At 40.3% G+C, this 16,971-nt stretch overlaps 1 protein-coding gene across 5 annotated transcripts in view; it reads left to right on the top strand.

Moving 5' to 3' along the window:
* The window catches only part of FGF13 (fibroblast growth factor 13), a 498,664-nt gene that overhangs the window by 407,549 nt on the left and 74,144 nt on the right, over positions 1 to 16,971 (top strand). The gene's annotated exons all lie outside the window — the stretch shown is intronic.

The following is a 16,971-nucleotide window of genomic DNA, read 5'->3' as shown; positions in this document are numbered from 1 at the left end:
TACATCAGATGGTTTGCTGTTGTCCCATAGATCTTACTCTGTTCTAGGTTTTTTTTTTTTACTGCTTTATTTCATTCTGTTTCTTTTTAGATCCTTTCTTTTCTTTTTAAGGTTTTACTTATTTATTTTAGAGAGAAAGAGCATACAAGTGGGGCACAGGGGAGGCAGAGGGAGAGGCAGAGAATCTCAAGCAGACTCCATGCCAAATGTGAGGCACCTGACATGGGATTTGATCCCAGGACCCTGAGATCATAACCAAAACCAAGAGTTGGGCACTTAACGGACTGAGCCACCCAGATGCCCCTCTTTTTAGATACTTTATATCCAAATGTATCCAAGTCAGAAATTTTATTCTCTGCTATATCCAGTCACCTGATAAGCCATGCAAACAAATTCATCATCTCCAATATTCTCCATTTCATTCCTGGCTCTTCTAGTTTTTTTTTTTTTTTTCTTTTTTCTCTATTTAGAGCTTCCATCTCAATGCTGAAGTTCTATGTCCATTCATGCATGTTATTTACTTTTTCCACTAGATCTTTTAAAATATTTTGGACGATTTTGAAGTTCTTTTGAAGTCCTTGTTTGACAGATAATTCCTTCATCCCAGCCACCGCTGGAATTGATTCTATTGACTCTATCTCATAAGATTGTTTTCTAATTTCTTCCTTTTTTAAGTGTTTTGTTCATATAATTTCTGTTGGAATACAAGCCACTATGTATAAAAGAACAGAACATGAGGTAAATTATAAGTGTCCAAAATGGGAACACCTTTTCATCTAGTAGGCCATGAGCACTTGGTTTGAGATTAATCTACCATTAGATCTGGATCTGTGCTTCATTGTCATTTTAGCTCTATTTAACCCATGATGAGCTTCACTTTATTTAAGAACAGGAACAGAACCTTCTCCTCAGGAGGGCTTTCAGTTTGAGTACCTAGGGATAGTTGGTTTCTGTTCTCCTTCCTTAACCCCATACTTTGACAGGTTCTGTAACCTGGACCCCTGTAGGAAGGGGCGTTCTCTTTTTAATCTCCTGCCCACCACAACAGTAGAAGACCTCTGGGTGGTACTCGATGTTCTCCATGGACTCAACACCTGTGGGGTTTCTCTCAGTTGTTACTCTGCCCTCGCTGCCCTATGCACTTCAGCTTGAGGGCTTTCCTGACCCTCCTCCAATGGCGGATGACCACTCCTACTCATTGTGAAGCCTGGAGTGTGAAAGGAGCTCGCATTCAAACTTTCTGAGCTTTGTTTACCATCCTGTCTTAGATTTGTGCTTGAGTGCCATTGTTGTCGAAGTAATAGAGCTCAATATAATGTTAGTAAAATATCCAACATCCACACAACACTCCAGAATTCTGTGCACACTGGACTAAAGTGATAATGACACATACAGCCTACTTCAGCACTCTCCACTTTGGAGGTCAGTGTTTTTCTGTGGTAAATTTTCAGTGAAAGGTCTTTGAAGAGTCACGGGACCATGGCTCAAGAGACGGAGTATTTGGGAATATGTGAAGGGGAAAACATGGTCTCTGTCTACCCACACTTAAATACTAGATGAGAGATTGACTCCTCTCTGAAATTTCGGAGAACCTGGAATTATAACCCGGAGTGCCAAAACAGGAACACTACAAAAATTATATCATCTTAGAATGGAGTGTAAGCAATAAGCCATTGCATGATGGGTTATTATTCATAAAAGGCTTTTATTTTATATGCGTGTGTCCATATTTCACTAAATATAAGGTTCCTCAATGGAGAATGAATTCATACATTTTTTCTTCAGTTTTTACTAACTGCAGCTTTGGAAAGGATAACAGAATATTAAAATACTGGGCAAGTAAAAGTTACAGTTATGGTTAAAATGTAAGTTTTCCCATCTGTATTCTCTTCCTACTTAGTCTTATGGCCTTGTTGAAGCTGAGAGACTTTCCTTTTCACACAAAATGAAAATAAGAAGTTATATGTGAGTAACATCCAATGGCAATAGCATAAACACCACAGAACTTACATATTTTTTCCAATTCTTTGTTGTTCACTGGAGCATTCTTTGTGGGCTAAGCTTCCAAACATCTAAAGAGAAGGAAATAGCCATCATTAGCTTCATTACACATTTTCCTAGGTACATTTTCTTAGTAGATCACCAAAAAATGTACTGGTTTCTCTGATACCCTATGCATTTTTAGGGTAATCAAGGAGAATTGTTCTCCCATAGAATTTAAGAGGGTGAATTTGTTCCACAGTTATTTCTTCCATGCATCTCATTGTATTTCATCATGTAAAAAGTGATGTGATTATGGGCTTTAGTCAGAATGTTATTTTGTTCACTTAAGATTCATTCTCGGGAAGGTTGAACACATTTGAATTTCATATGAAAGCTTTCTTTATGTGCTTCAGTAACTCTTTCCCTTTATGTAAGAGAAAATCTTCTTGTTGGAGAAATCTACAGATCTCCCCAGCAGCCGTGGGACCTGGACCAGCACCAGGGGGCCCCACTGAAGGCTACTGCTTCCTGGGCCTCATTAATGAGAGCGCTCTGCATATTTCCCAGAGAGAACGTTGGTGTTGCAGTTATCCCCTTCTTCCAGAAATTTGACACTGAGTAAAATTTGCCTTCATCTCCCACTGGAAAGCCTCTGAGTTAAAAAACAAAACAAAACAAAACAAAGCATGAATCTCATTCTTGTTAAGAGGAGTGGACAGAACACAGAGGAGTGGACCGAACACAGATTACGGAGACAGATGTTAGTGCTCCTTGGCTCTATGATGTTGGACAAAGTACATACTCTTTCTGAGTATCCTTTTCTACCTTTGTAAAAATGGAGGTAAGCATAATGCCTTCCGTGCAGGGTTATCATGAGAATTAGAGATGAGGTTTGTAATCATATGGCACTTAGTAGGCATTTAGCAAGCTCGAGTTATTATTATTTGGCAACAAGGTATAGTGTTAAAAGCAGGGATTCTGGAACCAAACTGGTCAAGTCCAAATCCTGCCTCTGATATGTACTAGTCACCACTTAGCCAGGTTGTTCAACCTCCCTAGCCCTTAATTTTATCATCCAAAACTGAGCGATAATTATAGCACCCACCTCATCAGTAGGATTGAATTAATTAATAGATGCGAAGGGCAGTGTTCAGTGCATACAGTAAGTGCAGTGTACGTATTTGCTATGATTCTCTTCCATTCCTGACAGCCCAGACCAGGGCGGGCTCAGAGGATGGGAAACCGTGGGAGGTGTCAACTACTATCAGTCACTTCTGTTGGTCTACAGCAGATATGGGAGGTTCTGGCTGATTTTGTCAAGATAGGTGTGCAGATAAAGCTGGCTTTAATAACATACAGCCACGAGATAAAGACGGGAAATTGCAACAGCCACTTATTGTGTGTGTACCGTATGTGTGTATTCATGCTGAGCTCTTTATAAAATGAACTCGTTTAGTTCTCACCATCACCCTAGGAGCTAGGTACCATAGTTATTTTCATCTTACAGTTGAGGAAGCTGCGGAACAGAGAGGTGCTTGGCTTTCTAAAGTCACACATCGGGATGCCTGGGTGGCTCAGTTGGTTGAGTGGCTGCCTTCGACTCAGGTCATGATCCTAGCGTTCTGGGATCGAGTCCCACATTGGGCTCCTTGCTCAGCAGGAAGCCTGTTTCTGCCTCTGCCTGCCACTCTGTCTGCCTGTGCTCACTCTCTCTGACAAAAAAGAAAAAAAAGTGTTTAAAGTCACACATCTAATGTGCTATGGAATGAAGTTTCTGGTTGCAGAGCCCATGCTGCTAGCCATTCTGCCACTCGGCCCACTGTCTTCTGCATTAAGTGGAGGGCCTGCCCCTTTCTTCCTGACTTTTGCAATTCGACAGAACAACTGAATATGGTAGACAAAAATTCTGTGACTACGTGATAAATTCCTACAACCATTGTTTTCGGGTTAGTTGTGGATTAATGAAATTCAAGGAGGTTTTGTATGCACAAGTCTCTTATTTTATAGATGAGGGAATAGAAGCCTGAAGTATAGACAGAGTTTTCCTAAAGTCCTAGGGTTGATTAGTAGGAGAACTGAGACTTGAACCCAGGATTCTTGTTTCCATCATTCTGGGTGTGTGTGTGTGTGTGTGTGTGTGTGTGTGTGTGTGTTTAAGTAAACTCTATCACCAACATGGAACTCAAAATCGTGACTCCAAGATCAAGAGTGGTGTGCTCCATAATCTGAGGCAGCCAGGCACCCCTGAAAGCTGTGGTTTGAAAAGTGGAAATGACAGATTACCTTGGACACAACTAAATACCATTTCTAGTTACCACGTGGGAACCCATAACAAAAGTTACCTTACCGCAATGCCGAGTCCTTACTTCTGCAAATGCAAAGTCATGCTTTGTCCATTGCTAATAATATCAATATTTTTGCGGGGAGGAGAAAAGGAGCCTCAAGCTTCCTGGGCACGTCAAAGCAAGTATCAGTGGAAATGTGTGCCAAAATACCCTTAGTTAGGGAAGAAGCCATTATAGTATCAATATTCTCTGCCCTAAATGGCATCTCCTTTGCTGCAATCGCAAACACCATCTGCAGCCACCTCCTCTAAAGAGGTGAAGACTTGAAATTCCTGGAGCTGGCAGTCTTCACGCTAAGAAATTTAACGGTACAGCTTAGGAAGAACAAGAGTGTGGTTTCTTTTTTTTTCTGCCCAGGTGATCCTTTATCCAAGCATTTATTTCATTTTTTATTAATATAAAATGTATTATTTATTTCAGGGGTACAGGTCTATGAATCATCAGTTTTACACAATTCATAGCACTCACCATAGCACACACCCTCCCCAATGTCCATCACCCAGTCACCCTCTCCCTCCCCAGCAACTCTCAGTTTGTTTCCTGAGATTAAGAGTCTCTTGTGCTTTGTCTCCCTCCCTGGTTCCATCTTGTTTCATTTTTCCCCTCTCTTCCCCCCATAACCCCCCACTTTGCCTCTCAAATTCCTCATACCAGGGAGATCATATGATAATTGTCTTTCTCTGACTGACTTATTTTGTTCAGCATAATACCCTCTGGTTCCATCCACGTAATTGCAAATGGCAAGATTTCATTTCTTTTGATGGCTGCATAGTAATTCATTGTGTGTGTGTGTGTGTGTGTGTATATATATATATATATATATATATATATATATATACCACATCTTCTTTATCCATTCATCTGTTGATGGACATCTAGGCTCTTTCCATAGTTTGGCTATTGTGGACATTGCTGCTGTAAACATTGGGGTGCAGGTACCCCTTAGGATCACTGCATTTGTATCCTTAGGGTAAATATCCACTAATGCAATTTTTGGGTCATAGGGTAGCTCTATTTTCAACATTTTGAGGAACAAAATGTCTAAGGAACAGTTTCTGATTCAGTAAGACCTCCAGGAGCTATCCCTGACCTGTGTTAACCTCCTGTGCTCTGGTAGTTGGATTCCAGGAGCTCTATCTCCTGGTGAATAATCATATCACGGGCTTTGCCAGTCATTATTTGTTGCTTTGCTGGTAGCAGTGACAGAGGGTGTGTGTGCTTCCCCCTCCAGACTCAGCAGTAATCCTTTCGCTGTCCTGTTGGTACATTTGGTAACATTTGTGGGTTGGTACACTGGTAACATTTGTGGGTTCAAAAGGGTCCCCTTAGCTCAGGAAATTATAAAATCAGAAAAAAAATGCATGAAAAGAGGTCTCATTTTTGACACATCTTTTCTAACCCCATCAAATTCTATTCCTTATTTCCCCATAGTTTGGGTTAAATAGAAACTCTTCTGACTCAGAGACCTCTGAGATGTTTTCTAAATCAAGGCGAGAAACAAACCAAACCTCAAGTTGCAAAACATATTGAACTATTACTCACAAGATAGATAAACCAAAGCCAGCCATGATGTGTAAGACAAATGAAACTCAAGCTGTTTTTTGATCAAATTTAAAATTGGGGGAATAATTTTAGATTTACAGAAAAGTTGCAAAGATAGTACAGAAAGTTCCCATATATGCTTCATCTGGTTGTGCCCAGCATCAACATCTTAAATCACAATGGTACACTTGTCAAAACTAAGAAACCAACACTGGCATATTATTGTCCAACCCCAGACTTAATTTGAATTTCACTAATTTTTCCACTAATGTTCTTATTCCCTCCCAGGGTCCCATCCAGGATATCATATCATGTGTAATTGTCACATCTTATTCTCCTCTGCTCTGGGACAGTCTCTTGGTGTTTTATTTTTTAGCTCAGACTGTTTTGACAGTAATTCCACATAACTCATGTGTCCCAAAGAGAAGACCATTAACTATTCTAGCAACTCATCTAGTTTATAAAATCTGATCTGAATTTGTAAGGACTGTGCTTAAAAGTTCCGCCTTAACACATTATGACCAACCCCAGGCCCTGAAACCCTGTAAGTACTCTTGGCCAACTTTCGAGAATCTCTTCTGTAACATCTGATTAGGTCTTTACCAGGGCTTTCTGAGCCCCCATTCCCTATGAGGACACTTCCAATGACAGGGCCTTGATCACCTCCCAAAATAATGTATTCTATTCATTTTGGGACAATCCGCATTGCTAGATATGGCTTCGTCAGAGTGAGCCCTAATCCGTTTCCCTGCAGCTTGTCTTCCTTGGCCCTGTTTCTGTCCCCTAGAGAATTGAGATATTGGATAGAAAGTGAGCTCCATCTCCAAGTCCCACTCCAGTGGTGTGGAAGGAGTCAGACACATTTGGGTGGTCCAGCTTTGTTCAGATAGTGTTCCTTGATGTGTCTGAATCTGAGCATATGACTCAACCTCTCTTCTCCTGGCCTCGTAGGATTACTGTGAAAACAAAATGAAATGACACCTGTGAAAGCACCTAACGCACCACCAGGCACAGAGAAGACTTCATAAATGATGGTTGGTTGGGATGTTCAACTCCTGAAAACCTAGAATGAAATGTTCCATTTTTATTGTTTTATATTATAATATTCTTTGCTCTTCCTTGCAGCAGTGAATTCTAACTTCCCCTTCTCATTAGCTAATTTCCTAAAAGATTTAATTTTATTTGTCTGTTGACCTTTTTCTCCCCCTCAAGGTTTAATTAAGCTGTTACTGAACAGAACTGAAGTGTTAAATAACCTGAGAGGATCAGTTCCTAACGTCTTGAATCCCATACATTGCCAACACGTGAGATTAGTCATGCAAGCAGATGGGAGGGATTACCAAGTGCCCCTGCTAATCAGCAGAATATGCAGATTAGGCCCCAGCCCGTGGCATTGATTTAAATCTCCATGGCAACACCAGGGTTAGCTATATACATGTGAAGAAGTGATTTGAATGCTATAGAGCATGATAGAAATCACTGCAATGAGCGTTGAGGGGAAAAAGACTGAGAAGTGTTCCCACTTTTTGATGGAATTCATGGAAGGAACTTTCTAGAAGTTTAGTACTGTCTTCAGTTTCCCTGAGCCTGCACTACTGGAATGTTAATTGGCAATGATGTAAACAACAGAAAGCAAAATATATAATCCATCTTTTTGACTGAACAACTATAAATTAGGAATATTTGCATGTCTGCATTTGGCAGGTTTATCTGGATTGGTAGCCCAGGTCCGCCACGCACTAGCTGTATGACCTTAGGCAAACTTTTAACCTCAGTAAACTTCACTGTCTTCATCTATAACTTGGAGATAATAATAGTTCCTACCTCATGAGATTGTGGTGAGAATTAAATAAGTAAACATATGTAAAATGTTTAAAACAGTGCCTGGCCCAGAGTAAATGCTCAAACAGTGTTGGCTGCTGTGATTATCATGATTATTAATCCTGCTAGTTGGTTATGATTCTTGAATAGAGACTATGTTTCCATTTTATATCTTGTAAAGAAACTACAGGACAAGAAAGGTTATATTTTCCATTTTCTAATTTTGTTTGTGCTGGGGAAGAGACTCAGAAATGTCAGCTGGGGAGAGGCTTTATAGGTATTATCATTCTCAATTTCAGTAAAACACTGAGGAAAATGGTAACAGTGAGTCTGGGTGAGGCATAGGAGGCAAGCAAAGCCGCAGGATTATTTAAACTCTCATCAAAATCTGGGAGCAGGTGGATGTCTATAAAACACGACGTGATCAAAACTGAATGAGTTTATCTCCGAAACCGAGTCACCTCTTGATCTAGTTGACTTTTTAATATTTATGTAGCTCTGCAGAACAAGCCCCAGCCCCTGCCCTATCATGGACCAATTTTCTTTGTGGTCTCAGCTTATTTCACCTTGTCTCTGTCTGTTGCTTGATTAGCTTTCTAGTCCAAGCAGGACAATTGCAGTGACTCAAGTTTGGCTTTAATTTTTAGTGTTTATATTTGATGGGAGAATATTCTAATAGATACCAGGCTACTTGCTTTGTGATGTCAAAATTGTAGCTGCTTTTTTTTTTTTTTTAATGCAAACAAAACTCCTGTGGATCACCACCCAGTGGTTCAAAAGCTTCTGGAGACAGCCTAATGGGACCTGGGGTTTGAAACCCTGCTGGCTGTCTCTAGCGTCTGACTCGTCTTTCTTCATGCTGATAACCTTTTCTTGGCTTCCCGATCTTATTTTCCTGTACATCTTTTTGTAGGCAACTGCAATCCCTCTTTGGAATGAGGTAGGGGATAAACTGATCAATAAATAAATTAGTTTTGTGATGGAAGGCAAACCATGACCTCTCAGTCAGAAATGGTTTTCTTGTCTGTAAAACGTGTCTAGTTGAAACCCATTCTGGCTACCTCACAGGTTCCCATGCAGATCAAATAAGACAATGGTTGTTGTAGAAATACTCTGTCAAACCCTAAATTATTGTAGACTTCTAAAGAATTATTTTATTGACCCAAATAGGGGCCACTCTCATTACTAACCTGTTTAACATTCCCTTTCACAAGGATCCAGTAGCTCCCTGTTCCTAGTTCAATGACTGAATGACATAGTTCTATTTATAATTAAAACACGGCCACCCTCCACCATGAGTTGCGCAAGAACCTACTTTTTCAAAATAGACCTGTCCTTCATTTCATTGCTCTAGGTGCCTACTCTCTGCATTCTAAATGGAGAAGGAAGAGTTAGGGAATTCATTTAGCCATGGAACTATTGTTTTTTGAGTCCCTACTCTGTCTAGATGTGGGGATCCAGAGATGAAGTCCCAGTCCCTGTCTCAGGGAGTTCTCTGTTTGGTGGGCGTGACAGACAAGTCGACAGAAATAAATAGCATAAATGCCATAATAACCATATGCATAGGATCCTACAGAGCAGAGAAGAGGAAACTCTCTTTACATGGGGATTGTTAGGGAAGGTTTCCCAGAGGAGATGATGCCAGAGATAAATCCTGGAGGGTTTGCTGAGGAGGAGGGAGTGGAGTTTTCAAAGATACAGCATTTGGAGTGGCTAGCGGGCTGGAGGGGGTTGTTTTGGGGAAGGTAAGTACTTTGCTATGTCTGAAATACAATGTGTCTGAGGCAGGAAGTAAGGGTAACAGGGAAGTCTGGGGATAGATTGTGGAGGGCTTCTACGTGGAGAGCCACTGAGACTTGTTAACAACATGATCAGATTTGTCTGTTAGAATTGTAGCAGTGAGCAAAGTAGTCTGATCACAGGCCACAGAGGAGGCTGTGGTGAAATTCAGGCAGGAAATGAAATAGGCATAGGTACAAATTTTAACAATAGGAATTTAGAAACAATATTAAGAAAGTAGAACATGCACTACTCACTTATTCCTTAGATGTGAGGTTGTGGAAGGAAGACTTCAGGATAATGTTCAAATCTCTATCTTGGGTGAGATGGTGAATGAATCCAGAAAGAATCATGATAGAAGAAAAAAACTTAGTAGCTGTATGAAATAAGAGAAGAAGAATCAATTTGGGGAGATGAGTTCAACTTTGGATTTGTTGAGTCTGAGGTCTTGAGTGCTATCTGGGTAGAAGTATCCATATATAGACTTCAGAGGAGCTGTGTGAGCCAATAAAAGAGTAGGGGAGGAAAAAGTTTCCTATGCCCACTTAGAGTCCCTGCCTGGATCTGAAAATTAGACTAACAAAAGACAAACTACCAAGAGAAAAACAAAAAAAATTCATACAAGTTTCACATGACAGAGGAGTCTTCAAAAAGAAATGAAAACCTGAACAATTAGACCTGAGTATTTTTATACTAGGTTTGATGAAGACTGGGCAGTCAGGTAGAACTACAATATGCGAAAGAATATGAGGTAAATGTAGTAAACCAGGGGCAACTTAGCAACCCTGTCGGCATTCGTCTTGGTGTCGCTTGTCTTTGGAGATATGATGCTTTTTTCCTGCAGGTGCAAAGAGGTCACTTTTCACATGAGGGGTTTATGGCCTGTATCAGGGGAGAAGGGAGGAGGGAAGATCACAGCGACCTTTCTGCTTCCGCTGTTTTCTCAAACTCCGTTAACTTTAAATATTCAATATGCCAAAGTGCCATATTTGGGGGTAGCATGGTCTGAACCCCATCACGAGCACTGGAGATTTTTAGAGTTGTTACAGTAGAAAAAGCAGTGATTTCCTGCACTATTCATGAGGCTAGGTCATTATCATATTTCAAGAGTCCACAAATGTCATCCTCTTCTAGAGACCTTCCTTGTTCACTGCTAAATGCCTGTAACTCAGCCTGGCGCAGAACAAATGCTCAAAGAACATTTGTTGAAGGGATGAATGAAGAATAAATACTTAGAAAGAGAAGAATAGGGAAGAAAATTAGAGGACATAGGCCAGAATCCTAAGGAACTCAAATTGTCAGTAAGAGGAAAAGAAAACCGAGAAGGCACAAAGACAGGCAGGAGGAATATCAGGAGAATGTAGTCTGGGAGAAGTCTATGGAAAAGTGTCCAAAACATAATGGCCTATAGTATGCAGTACGGCTGAAAGGTTGTGGGAGGTAATGACTGAGAAGCCGTCATCAGTTGGGACAACAAGGCTTTTGATCATCTTAGTAAAAGCAATTTTAGTGTCATGGTGGAAGTAGGTCGAATAGGGACTTCTGGTCAATGCATTGAATTAAGGTATGGCAGGAACCCCTAACCTTCCATAAAGACATAGAAATAGTGGATAACTGACTGCCTCTCTGCCTACTTGTGATCTCTGTCTGTCAAATAAATAAATAAGATATTTTTAAAAAAAAAGAAATAGTGAATAAAATACTATCTTAAGTCTGACAATACACACACACACACAAATAAAAAAACAAAAAAGGGAAATTTCCTGGTCATAGAGACAAGGCGGCAGTTTAAAGCTGAAGCAAAGTGTCACAGTTGGAACTGAATGGCCATCAAGAGTATCAGAAATGGATGTACGCGCTGGGGCTTAAGGTGAAGTCACAGCTCTGACACTGAGCCCTTAGCTTCCTCTATAAAGCAAGGAGCCAGGACATCCTGTACAGTTGGTGATACATTAGGACTCAAGGCCTAGGGTCACAGAATATAAGCAGTGTGTTCATTCTGGGCCTAGAGGACAAGAAATTGGAATCCCACATCTTAATTTGTATTAAAAAGCTGGGAAATTAAAAACTGACCTTCATCCAGTGGCATCCATAGCGTGCTGGCAGAGAAAGAACATGGAGCGGTAGAAGTAGATAACTCTGCTATCCAGAGCTCACGAAGGACTTCTACAGAAAACAGCTCTCACGCTAAAGGCGAGTCCACAGTCAAGTGGACAGAGCAAGAAGAGAAATCAACCACTGCAGGGAGGGTCAGCAGCAACAATAAGCAGAGTAATCCAGGTTCCAAAAAAGTTGTATAATAAGGCAGTATAAAAGAGACTTTAGCTTAAGTACCTTCAAAACGTTCAGTAAAATAAAGGAAGGTCTAGAATCCATAAGGTATGAACAACACGTCATTAAAAGAATAGCAGACATATTAGAAAAGATAAAAAAAAAACATTGTAAGAATTAAGTATGTATATATATGCACATGTGTGCATGTATGTATATAATTTCTAACATGTCATATATTATCATGTAACTAGTAATATATTAATGTATTATATCCCACTGATTGATTTGTGGATGTTGAATGAACCTTGCAGCCCAGGAATAAATGCCACTTGGTCATGGTGAATAATCCTTTTAATGTACTGTTGGACCCTATTGGCTAGTATCTTGGTGAGAATTTTTGCATCTGTATTCATCAAGGATATTGGTCTGTAATTCTCCTTTTAGATAGGGTCTTTGGTTTCAGGATCAAGGTAATGTTGGCCTTATAAAAGGAGTTTGGAAGTTTTCCTTCCATTTCTATTTTTTGGAACAGTTTCAGGAGCATAGGTATTAATTCTTCTTTAAATGCTTGGTAGAATTCCCCTGGGAAGCCATCTGGCCCTGGGCTCTTGTTTTTTGGGAGATTTTTTGATCACTTCTTCAATATAATTAGTAATATTGTATACGTGTGTCTGTCAATGAAATCAAACAAAATCAAACAATAGACTAAGCTCAGAGTGGGGATAAGTGAAGAGATGAAGAGAAGGAACTGGGGAAGGGAAGTTTCAGAAGAAGAATAGAGAGAGCTTTAAGGACAGGTAGTAGAGGAAGAGTTGGCAGTAAACTTCTAGAATGGAAGAAAAATAATTGAACAATGGAAGGTGCACAACTGAAGAGGCATATGATGAGTAGGAATATTTTTAATGTTTTAAGTATATTTAAATACCAAGCAAATACTAGCTGTCCATCTCAAAAGGGATATTGAAATCTATGTAGAGGAATTACTAGGAATATATATATATATATATATATATATATATATATATATATATATATATACACATACATACACACACATACATATAATTATAATAAAATCAGAGTGAGTGGCAAATGGAAGTAAGGAAATGGGGTTGTTGGTAAAGACTTTCAAGAATCTTGGGTGTGAAGAAAAGGAAAAATTGAACTGGAGCTAAATGAGCGTGTCTGACTAGTTAATTTCTGCCGTGTGACACTCACATGCACACACATTCACAGAACCAGTGCTACAAAACGGCAGGGAACTTTTATTTTTATTTATTTTTTATTATGTTATGTTAGTTACCATGCAGTACATCATTCGTTTTTGATGTGTTCCATGATTCATTGTTTGTGTATAGCACCCAGTGCTCCGCGCAATCCCCGCCCTCCTTACTACCCACCACTGGGCCAACCCATCCCCTCTGAAACCCTCGGTGTGTTTCTTGGAGTCCATATTTTATTTATTTTATTTTTTTATTTTTTTTTAATTTTCAGCTTAACACTATTCATTGTTTTTGCACCACACCCAGTGCTCTATGCAATCCGTGCCCTCTCTAATACCCACCACCTGACTCCGCCAACCTCCCACCCCCCACTGCTTCAAACCCCTCAGATTGTTTTTCAGAGTCCATAGTCTCTCATGGTTCACCTCCCCTTCCAATTTCCCCCAACTCCCTTCTCCTCTCCATCTCCCCATGTCCTCCGTGTTATTCCTTATGCTCCACAAATAAGTGAAACCAGATGATACTTGACTCTCTCTGCTTGACTTATTTCACTCAGCATAATCTCTTCGGAGTCCATATTTTAAACTGAGGTGTTCTCCAAAGCTCTTGCTTCCTCAAAGCTACTCCTGCAGCCTTTTCTGCCATTTAAAATGTCACCCTTAGAGGCACCCTTTTGTTAGTATAATTGTGCCTCCATAAAATCCCCATCAGAATGAACCCATTGGGGGTAAAGGGGAGGGGTCATGCGGAGATACTGGAACTTATCCCAGCTCTGATGAGAGTATCTGATCAACTGTCTGTCATCTTGGAAAGCAGTGACCCGGGGATGGGACATGGGAAAGGATAATTTTAATGAAGAAGAATTAGGACAGCCTGGATCCTAGGGTTTTATGTGGAAGAGCAGATTCCTGTGGGGCCCCACAAGGACGGTGGGCATCTGGGCTGAGGCGCTGGCTTTACAGCATTGCCAGAGGCCTGCCCAGAGTATGTGTACACACACACACACACACACACACACACACACACACACATATGCGCACAGTGTGTTGGTTTGGTTATTTTTTTTATTTTTTTATTTTTTTTATTTTTTTTTTTTAAAGATTTTATTTATTTATTTGACAGAGAGAGATCACAAGTAGGCAGAGAGGCAGGCAGAGAGAGAGGAGGAAGCAGGCTCCTTGCTGAGCAGAGAGCCCGATGTGGGACTCGATCCCAGGACCCTGAGATCATGACCTGAGCTGAAGGCAGCGGCTTAACCCACTGAGCCACCCAGGCGCCCCTGGTTATTTTTTTTTAAAATGTAGGTGATATAAATATTATATTAGTTTCAGGTAAATAACATAGTGATTTAACAGTTATTTACATTATAAAATGCTTACCATGATAAGGGTAATTAGCATCAGTCACCACATAAAGTTATTACAGTATAATTGACTAGATTTCCTATGCTGTACTTTTCATCCCTGTTATCTATTTATTTTATAATTGCAAGTTTGTATCTCTTTTTTTTTAAAGATTTTATTTATTTATTTGACAGATAGAGATCACAAGTAGGCAGGCAGGCAGAGAGAGAGGAGGAAGCAGACTCCCTACTGAGCAGAGAGCCCGATGTGGGGCTCGATCCCAGGACCCCGAGTCCATGACCTGAGCCGAAGGCAGAGGCTTTAACCCACTGAGCCACCCAGGCACCCCAGCAAGTTTGTATCTCTTAATTCCCTTTTCCTTTTACATCCATTCCCCTAATGCCCTCCCCTCTGGCAACTACCAATTTGTTTGTTCTCTGTATTTATGAGTCTGTTTCTGTTGGTTGGTTGGTTGGTTGGTTGGTTGGTTGGTTGGTTGGTTTTAGATTTCACTTATGAGTGAAATCATTTGGTACTTGTCTTCTCTGACTCATTTCACTCAGGAAAATACCATCTAGGTCCATCCACGTTGTCTCAAATGGTGCTATTTCATTCTTTTTACAGCTTAGTAATAATCCAGTGTGTGTGTGTGTGTGTGTGTGTGTGTGTGTGTGGCATCTTCTTCACCCATTCATCCATTGATGGATACTTGGGTTGCTTCCATGTCTTGGCCATTGAATGTGGTGCTACAATGAACATAGTGGCACATATATCTTTTCAAATTAGTGTTCCTGTTTTCATTGGTAAATACCCAGAAGAGGAATTACTTTTTTGTATGGTATTTCTGTTAAAAATTTTTTTTGGTAACATCCATACTGTTTTCTTCTGTGCCAGCTTACATTCCCACCAATAGTGCACAAGTTTTCCATTCTCTCCACATCCTTGCCAACGCTTGTTATTTCTTATCTTTTTGATACTAACCATTGTGACAGGAGTGAGGTAATGATATCTCACTGTGGTTTGGATTTGCATTTCCCTGATGATTAGTGATGCTGAGAATCTTTTCATGTATCTGTTGGCCATCTGTACATCTTCTTTGGAAAAATGTCTATTCAGGTCTTCTGCTCACCTTTTAGTTGGATTATTTGTTTTGGTTTGGTTCTTCTTACAGTGAAATAAGGCGCTGTTGTTTCCCTAAACAATTCTTTAAAGTATATATTTTTTCAGACCAAAGGATACTAAGATTCAGACAGAGCAAGCAGGTGTGTGTTTTTTAGTGGCCAGAGAGGAATGTAGTAAGTAGGAATATTCTTCAAATATGTTTTTAGTATATTCAAATACCAAGCATATCCTAGTTGTCCTTCTCCAATCGGAACTACAAGGATTTTCTGGCTTGGACAGTCATTTTTCTATCATCTTTAATTCATTTGTTAGGTTCAAATTTTATCACCACCATAATGAAATTATTTAATAACTGCCCACATGCAAATATCTGGTCCCTAAGTTCACCCCAGTCATTGCAGGAGATAGCTTGCCTCACTGTGGCATACATGCCAATTGAATTTTCATTTTGTTTGGCCTCTTTCCAAGGGGATTACTTCTACTAAACCCTCTGCCCATGACGGTTGTAAATCAGTAAACTACTGTACACTTGAACATCACCAGTCACAATACGTACTGAACACAATCAGTGGGAAAGGGAAGACAATTGGTTTACAAGCATGAAATAAACAACTTGTGAATGTCCATCAGAATATCCACGTAGCACATCTTATCTCTCCCAATCCCCAAAATGCTTCAGGGCCACACCAGTAATCAGTATTTCCCAGAAAGGTAGTTTCCTGGAGAACGGTTGAGATAAGAGATCCACTTGTTGCCGAGTGATATAAAGTGGAGGGGTGTAAAAATGCAAGGTTTTGTAAGTTCTCAGCTGAGGGAAAGTCATATGGCCTGCTAAGAATTTAGCATCAAGAGTAATTTTTAGCCAGGTTGGAAGTCTGGCTTTACCCAATTTTGTTCCCCAACTTTCTAGCTCTTTCTCATCCTCCAAAATTCATCTTCGGTGAGACGATTTGGTGGCGGCGGCGGCGGCGGTGGTGGTTCTTTCTGAAGCGGTTCCCAGTTCCTGTGCCCCCTCCCCACAGAGTTAGCTGTGCCTTTTTTTTTTTTTTTAGTGACCCGCCCACGTTGGACATTTGGCGCCATCTTATACTGCTCAATCCCACTTGTGGTTTAGTTATTTTATTTCCTTCTCTTTATCCTCCACTTGCAGCCAGGGGCGGTGATGGAGGGGGCCAGGAGAGCAGTTTCAGGGACATGGGATATGAAGTCAGAATGCATGGATTTGAGTCCCCTTAGCTCTATGTCTTACTACTTGCATAAACTCATTTACCTCTCTTTTGCCTCAGCTTCTTCCTCTGTAAAATGGGGATACGTTGTAAGTATTAAGTGAGTAAAGCAGGATAAAGTACTTATTGCCGGTGATAGAGGTAGCGCTCAATAAATAAATTCTAGCTCATATGTACCTTTGCATCCTTTAGGTTTTAACTCAGTGCACAGCAGAGAATTCTTAGTAAATTTTGAATGAACGAGTGAACAGCGTACCCTCAGAAAAACTCATTTACTTCTCTTGCCTCACGTCTCTTTGCTAAAATGAGATTG

Source organism: Mustela erminea, chromosome X (assembly GCF_009829155.1).
Source record: "Mustela erminea isolate mMusErm1 chromosome X, mMusErm1.Pri, whole genome shotgun sequence".
NCBI lineage: Eukaryota > Metazoa > Chordata > Mammalia > Carnivora > Mustelidae > Mustela > Mustela erminea.
Note: the sequence above shows the minus strand (reverse complement) of the source record. Positions and strands in the feature narration are given on the sequence as shown.